Source organism: Rhincodon typus, chromosome 31 (genome assembly GCF_021869965.1).
Source record: "Rhincodon typus isolate 14 chromosome 31, sRhiTyp1.1, whole genome shotgun sequence".
Classification (NCBI taxonomy): domain Eukaryota; kingdom Metazoa; phylum Chordata; class Chondrichthyes; order Orectolobiformes; family Rhincodontidae; genus Rhincodon; species Rhincodon typus.
Window position 1 is genome coordinate 8,113,225 of NC_063362.1, and position 7,974 is coordinate 8,121,198.

The 7,974-nt window shown below is 44.7% G+C and overlaps 1 long non-coding RNA gene across 1 annotated transcript; it reads right to left on the minus strand.

Moving 5' to 3' along the window:
- Nucleotides 1-5,253: 5,253 nt before the first annotated feature.
- On the minus strand, nt 5,254-7,582 carry LOC125486643. The gene is made up of 2 exons (XR_007265276.1): nt 7,473-7,582; nt 5,254-5,431 (listed from the first exon to the last, which is right to left on the minus strand). It is a non-coding gene; the product is annotated as an uncharacterized LOC125486643 (long non-coding RNA).
- Between the last annotated feature and the right edge of the window lie 392 nt (nt 7,583-7,974).

The window sequence follows — 7,974 nt, forward strand, 5'->3', positions numbered from 1 at the left end:
ATAGGGTCCTTAAAGTGCAGAACCAGGCCATTCAGCACATACCAACCCTCCACAGAGCATCCCATCTCTGTAACTCCACATTTCCCATTGCTAATCCACCTAGCCTGTACACAATGGACAATTTAGCATCACCAAATCACCTAACCTGCACATCTTTGGATTGTGGGAGGAAACCAGAGAAGACCCACACAGACAGGGGGAGAATATGCAAACTCCAGACAGACAGTCACCCAACGGTGGAATTGAACCCATATCCCTGGTGCTGTGAAGCTGCAGTGCTAACCACTGAGCCACCGTGCTGCCCAATACCTGTTGTATTCAGCAAAGGTTGTAGATTTTCAATCCTTCATGGCTTGTCAGTATCTCCGGCTGGGCTAATGTTTGTTGTCCAATCCTAATGGCCCCTGAGAAGGTGTGGTGAGCTACCTTCTTGAACTACTGTGGTCTATGTGATGCAGTGCACCTATAGTACTTGTTGTGAGCTGACAGGCCAATAGTTTAGCTTGTAGTGTTAACACAGTGTGGAGCTGGAGGAGCACAGCAGGTCAGGCAGCATCAGAGGAGCAGGAAAGTTGACGTTTCAGGTTTCTGAAGATTTTCCGAAATGTCAACTTTCCTGCTCCTCTGATGCTGCCTGGCCTGCTGTGTTCCTCCAGCTCCACACTGTGTTATCTCTGACTCCAGCATCGGCAGTTCTTACTATTTCTATAGCTTGTAGTGTGTCTTCATTGAACCGACTGTAAAACATACAAATTTGTATGCTCTATCATTTACACTGTGATTTACTCAAATTACCCATTATGCAAATAACTGCTCCTATGCATTAGGAAAACTGTCTGTAATTCCACTTACTCCCTCTTCTGTCAGTCTCTTTACATGCATGGCACACGTGGGCAAAATCAACATTTCTTTCAATACCTGCTGGTTGAGATGATGTTCTGTCTGATTCTGTTCTAAAATCTTCTGAGTTGACCTTTCCAATTTAGGTCAATGCTTTAGACATTTCTTTTTGCAATCTTGTCATTGCACTAGGCTCTCAAGCTGATTCGCTCCCTTGGATTGAGCATTGCGCTCTCACAGAGACTCAACATCACCTTCCTCCAAATTAAACTGCCACTTTCACCTTGCTATCCATTCCAAAGAACTTCATGTCAACTTGAAAATGGCAACAACTATACCAGGGCAACACAAGCTGAGCAGATACTAGAAGATACGTGTTCTCTGTGTGTACCACCACAATGGATTTCTTTCCATAATTGAAGTGATTCAGCAAAATACTGCATGAGGTAGAGACAAGGTAAATATTACTGAGCTATAGGAAACGAGGGAGTCAATATGAGTCAAAAGAACTAGCAGACGACCATTTGTTTAAATGGATTTCTCCTGTTATATTAGACTCCACAATGCTGTAAAAATATTTCAGGCAGTTCCCTTAATCACAGGCACAGCCATGTCCGAAAAGAAAAGGCCAACTTTGTTGTCAATTGCTCTCACATTAGTTCAGTCAAATAATAGTGTTGAGTTTGGCCCTTTACATCATTGAGTCAAATGGTAAATAACACTGATCTCAATATTGCTCATTGAAGAACATGGGTTCACACGTTCCACCAATCTGAATAATTGTTCTTAAACCCTATTCTCTGCTTTCTGTAGCTGTCTATTCGGTCATATTCCTGCGTTGACTGTCCCCTTCTCATAGTTGTCCCCTCATCTGCTGTGCCTGAACTTAGAGTCCTGACCCTTTCCATAATCTCTGTCCTATGATTTATTCTGGAAACTTTAATAATCTCTGCTGAGCCCTCCCCTCCTTTGACTTATTCCATAATTTTCTATGCAAGTGAACTCACACTCCATTATTTAACTTAAAGCCTCATCCACAGCCCAGCAGATGCGATTCACCAGGACTCTGGTCCCAACATAATTCAGGTGGGGCCCATCCCATCAGAACAGCTCCCTCCTTCTCAGTCCTGGTGCCAATGTCCCATGAATTTGAACTTGTTTCTCCTACACCAATCTTTGAGCCATGCTTTATGTCTTTAATCTTGTTGACCCTATGCCAATTTGAGCATGGCATGGTAATAATCCAGAGAATATTACCATTTTGGTTCTGATTTAAATTCAACCCCTAGCTGCTCATATTTCTCTTAGCAGAACTTCTTTCCTCTTTCTACCAACATTGTTGGTACCTACATGGACCACAACAATTGGATCTTTCCCTTCACACTCCAGATTCCTCTGCAGCCCAGATGAGATATCCTGAACCCGGGCACCAGGCAGGCAACACAGTATTGGGAATTGATGGATCTGACCATGTTGCCATGGAATGTCCCAATCAATTGAAATTCCTGTCTCCCTTGGGAATGTGTATACAGAAAAAAACCTTGCACCACAAGTCCATCAGGCAGCGGCCCAAACACAATGTCCCCTCCGCCCTTGGGTAAGGGAGATGTTAAACTTGTTGGATGATTCCCCGAGCAGACTCTCAAAGTCATTTGGTGGCATACCTCATCGGCAGAAATTTCAAACTGACAGAGGATCTCCCTTCTTCCCTGACCAGAGTCCCACCTCCTCTGCATGTTGTCTTCGGGGAGAATAGCCATTACCCACACTCTTTTGGGATGTGCCTTTGTGAAGAAGATGCAGAGAGATGTAATGGGTTTTGTTGAGGTTCATCCCGAGCAGCGTCAGCACTCTGTATTCTACGGGCTGTTCCTGTGATGTCTGCCCAGACAGTGATCAACTGCAGCTTGAGGACTGTCCACTCGGTGACATACATCCTTTGATCTGCCTGAAACGTGTGGGGTCTTCTAGTGCAAGTCACTAAGTGTAGCAGACCTGCACATTTCACAGTTTGGGACTCTGTGCCGAGGGTCAGCCACTGCAAAGGCCCAATGTGGAAAGGCCACACTCCAAAGCCTTAGTAAACTGAGGGACTAGAAACTGGGTAAAATCACTTGGGCTGTATGTCTGCTTCCTTTAACCTCATACATGTGTCCAGCTTCCCCTTAAGTGTATCTATGGTATTCACTTCAACCATTCCCTATCACAGTGAGTTCCACATTCTCACCTGGAATTTCTTCAGAATTTCCTCTTGATTTCTTTTGGAGTCTACCTTTTGTGGATAGCCTGCAGTGATGCTCTTCCTCAAAAGGGAAACTATCCTCTCCCTACCCACGCTAGCAAAACGTCAGGTTGCCTCTCAACCTTCTTCATCCACACTCAACCCAACGTGTCTCAAATGATTAATTCTTCTTGTTGTTGAGAGAAGAATATTTACCAAGATAGTGGGAGATCTCCCTTGCCTCTCTCAGCAGGGACTGGCTCAGCTTGCATTCCTGCTGCCTATGGCAAGGCCTAAACAATACTACATGGTACAAAATGAAGTAGAGCAAGATAGCAGACAAAGGCACATCTCTCCCCGACGCGCTCAATGCTTTCTATGCTCGGTTTAAGCAGAATGCCAGCAGCATGGTGACACCTTCCCCGACAGCCCCAGACACAACTGTTCCCTCTGTCACCACTGCAGGTGTCAGATCCATCTTCCTGGGAGTCAACCCAAGGAAAGTGACAGGCCCAGACAGTATCCCCGGCCGAGCACTCAGATCCTGTGTGGACCAACTGGCGGAGGTATTCACCGACATCTTCAACCTCTCCCTTCTACACACCGAAGTCCCCACCTGCTTTAAGTCCCCACCTGTACATCCTTTGCTTACTATGATCTGCCTGTACTGCTCATAAACAAAGCTTTTCACTGTATTTCAGTACCCGTGACAATAAATCAATCAATCAATCAATCATTCTGCAACTTAGATATCAGAATGAATTACAGTATTAATAAGGCTTATTTGTCACACCATTTAATGAAAGAAAGATGCGGACTTTGTTCCACATGTGTGGCAACATTGCTTCGACTTGACTCTAGGAATAACCTGTGTAGCACGTTCAAAATTTGATTGCTGTTGTCCCTCAGCCCTGCTGACAAGTTTTGTTTCCAGTTATAGTTTGAATTGACCTTCATTGTGTCAGCGAGTTTGTCGCTACATTGTCAGCTGTGTCTGAGTTGGCAGCCTGTAGGTCAGAACGCTGTGGGCTCCTACCTCACTGCAGGGACTCAAGTGCCAGGAGCCTGCTGAAGTGCCAGTGCAGTATTGAGGGAGTGCTGAAATGTCAGAGTGTTGTCTTTGAAATGAGTTGTTCAACTAAAGCTCTATCTTGCTCCCCTCAGGGACGTTCAAAAGATTTCAACAAAAGCATAACACTGTGGATATCTGAAGAAGAGTTGTAGGTGCCTGGAAACATTGACATTTCCTCTCTCCACAGATGTTTCCTGACCTGTTGAATACTAGCACCACTTTCTGTTTTTATCGTAGAAGATTTCACGTTTTCACTGGTGTCCTGGCCAATGTTCATCATCCGAACAACATTAGAATAAAGGACAGATTGTTTAATTGTGACTTCATTGTGTTTTATGGGAACTTGCTATGCACAAATTAGCTGCCATTTTTCCTGCATTTCAACAGTGACTGTGCTATTTTATTTTATCAAAGTAAAGCACTTTGGGTTGTTTTAAAGTTGCACAAGGAGCTATACAAGTACGAAACATTTTCTTTCCCTTGTTTCATTGTTGTGCAATTCGCCATTGTCAATTGGGGTACTTGTGGAGCAATGGCAGCATCCCTACCTCTGAACGAGGAGGGCTGGATTCAACACCCACCTGCTCCAGAGGTGTGTGTCTGAAGTGGTTGATCAGGGAAATATCTACCTTTCTTTACAAACATTTACACCGAAGCCATCCTGTCAATTCTACCAACGCTCCTTCTGCCTCAGGCAAACTGTGGAAAGATTCAATACTAATTACCTTTCTGCTCATTGCAGAATAATATCTTCCAGCAAAAGTGATCATTCGCTTTGATTGACAAAAGTATCAGCGCCTCTATCATTTTCAACATGACACCGCACGTCCTCATATTAAACTGAGCAAAGACCACCATGACAAGAGATTTGACTGACTGTGGAACAAAGCACTTTTCAATGCCACAGCTAGTTTTTGCCACATTTGAATAAAATACGAACCTCGCCCCATCAAGTCACACGTATATCTTTGTCAAGAACAAAGGGGCAGATCTCGGCATCATTCCACAGTCAAACAAGGGATAGCAGCTGATTGTCATGTTTTACAACATGGATCTACATATTGGGAGGGATGTGAAACCAGTTGCCAAATTGCTAGTGTACAAAGTTACAGGCAAATACTTGGATTTTGTTGCATTGTTTAATGTTATAGCTTTACAGGTTGAATTCCTGAACATTCATTCTTCCTAAGGTTCTTTATGTTCGGAGTCCTGGAGAGCCAAGTACTTAGAATTTTCCCTTTTTGCACGTGTCCTGAAGTATCTCACAGCAGAGATGGCACTGATATTCACCAGCAAAGCTGGAAAAAATACAAGAGCAACAATATGTTAGGATATCATGTTATGGTTGCACAAGACATTGGTTCAGCCACATTTGGAGTACTGCATACAATCCTGGTCACCCTCTTATAGGAAGGGTACTATTAGGATGGGTGCAAAAATTGATTTACTGAGACTGGAGGGTTTGAATTATTGGGAGAGGCTGAATAGGCTTGGACTTTTCTCTCTGGAGCCTAGGAGGTTGAGGGGTGACCTTATAGAGGTTTATAAAATCATGAGGGGCATAGATAAGGTAATTAGCAAAGGTCTGTTCCCTAGGGTAGTGGAGTTCAAAATCTAGAGCATAGGTTGAAGGTGAGAGGGGAAAGATTAAAAGGAACCTGAAGGGCAACTTTATCACACAGAGGCTGGTGTATACATGGAATGAGCTACCAGAGGAAGTGGTAGAGATGAGTACAGTACAACATCTAAAAGATATTTGGACACTATATGTTTAGGAAATGTTTAGAGGGATATGGGTCAAACACAGGCAAATGGGACTAGTTCAGTTTAGGAAACCTGGTTGGCATGGATGATTTAGGCCAAAGGGTCCGTTTCTGAGCTATATGGCTCTATAATGATGAGCTGAAACATGGTTTCCCATTTCTGCCCCACTTCGTGTGTGAAATACTAGTTGCCTGGGCTCCCAATCACCATCTGTTACATCGGAGGGGGTTGGTCTAGCTCAGTTGGCTGGATGGCTTGCGATGCAGAGTAATGGTAACAGCGTGGGTTCACTTCCCACACTGGCTGAGGTTACCATGAAGGGTTCTCCTTTTCAACCTCTCCCCTTGCATGAGCTGTGGTGACCCTCAGGTTAAACTACCACCAGTTGTCTCTCTCTCTAATGGGAGAGCAGACTTACACTGTGGTAACTTTGCATTTTGTTACAATAGCCAGTTTCCCTCCATTCGTGTGCAGTGGGCTGCTTAGTTCGAAAAGGCACTGCAGTTTTGCCTGATTCTGCTGTCACCTGCTGTCCTGCATGTTTTCCAGCATGAGGCGCTTCTGCTATGCCTGGGGCAGGTTGTAATTCCAACAATTTACAGCAGTCTGAGGTCCGTGACCTCAGTAAAAGTGAACGAGGAGGGTTGGGACTTTGTCATTGTACTTGACAAGTCTGGAGACATGTTTCCTCATTTTAGCCAACACCAGATTTCAATACTGTTGTCGGGGATGTGGGCATCATTAACAAGACCAGCATTTTGCTGTCACTCTCACCTCAGTGACATCTCAATCCTAATTCTGCCATCTCTTCCCTTGGCTATCCACCCCTTCTTCCCAGTGCTGTCTCCCCCACACAAACCCTTACAGTGTGGAAACAGACTCTTCAACCCAACGAGTCCACACTGACCCTCAGAGCATCCCACCCTCACACATTCCCCCTATAACCCACCTAATCTACACACCCCTGAACTCTACAGGCAATTTGGCACGGCCAAGCCTAGGCTGCACATCTTTGGACTGTGGGAGGAAACCGGAGCACCAGGAGGAAACCCACGCAGACACGGGGAGAATGTGCAAACTCCACACAGACAGTCGCCCGAGGGTCGAACCAAACCCGGGTCCCTGGCGCTGTGAGGCAGCAGTGCTAACCACTGAGCCACCGTGCCACCCCATGAATGAAGGCAGCTACTGATTCCCCTCTGTCTATTTCTGGTATTACTTGCTTCCTTTGAACCCTGTAGGCAGTGGCAATTAGATTTTGAAGCATTGAAAGGACGTATCAGGTGAGCACAGTTTTACCTCAGCTGTGGCCGGGGTATTGAGGCTGCTCTCAATACAATGCAGGAAGAGCAATGAGCTATGGATGTGTTGTTTGTTATACAGTCTGTTGTATGGATCAGCACCACTGCCACAAGACAGCCAAGGGTCTAGGCCTGAAACGTCAGCTTTCCTGCTCCTATGATGCTGCTTGGCCTGCTGTGTTCATCCAGCTCTACACCTTGTTATCGCCAATGAACTGCGTTGGCGGCATTTCCTGCTTTTGTAAACATATACCTGCACTGTTTGAATACTCACCAACTTTCCACATATCTGACTGGGAAGCTGCTGATTTCATAGCCCATGAAGCACAAGCAAAACAAAATAAACAGAGATCTTTCCGAGTGCGGGACAGACAGGAATGTCTTCTCCCTAAGCGTAGAAAAACAAAGATAGTTTTTTTTTAAAGTTACTAATCAAATTTGAAATCCTTCCTTGCACAGTGAACAATTGCAAAGGGTAGTGGAGATAGAGACCCTCAAAACAGACAGTCAGAGTGGCTGAATGTCCTGACACATCATATTTGACACACTTTTAAATTTTAGGTTGAAAACACTGGGGAGATCAGAATCAGTCAGCCTTTCTGTTGTGCTATTACATAGATTCCAGATTAGACAGGCAGAGTATCTTTGAAATAGTTATATGCTGTCATGCATGTGACATTGCAGTATGACATTTCCCACCTTCAGTAGCTCTTTCTTAACCGTGTGTTCAGTCAGTCAGTTATGTGTATGTAATGTACAGTAACATCAGTAAGCAC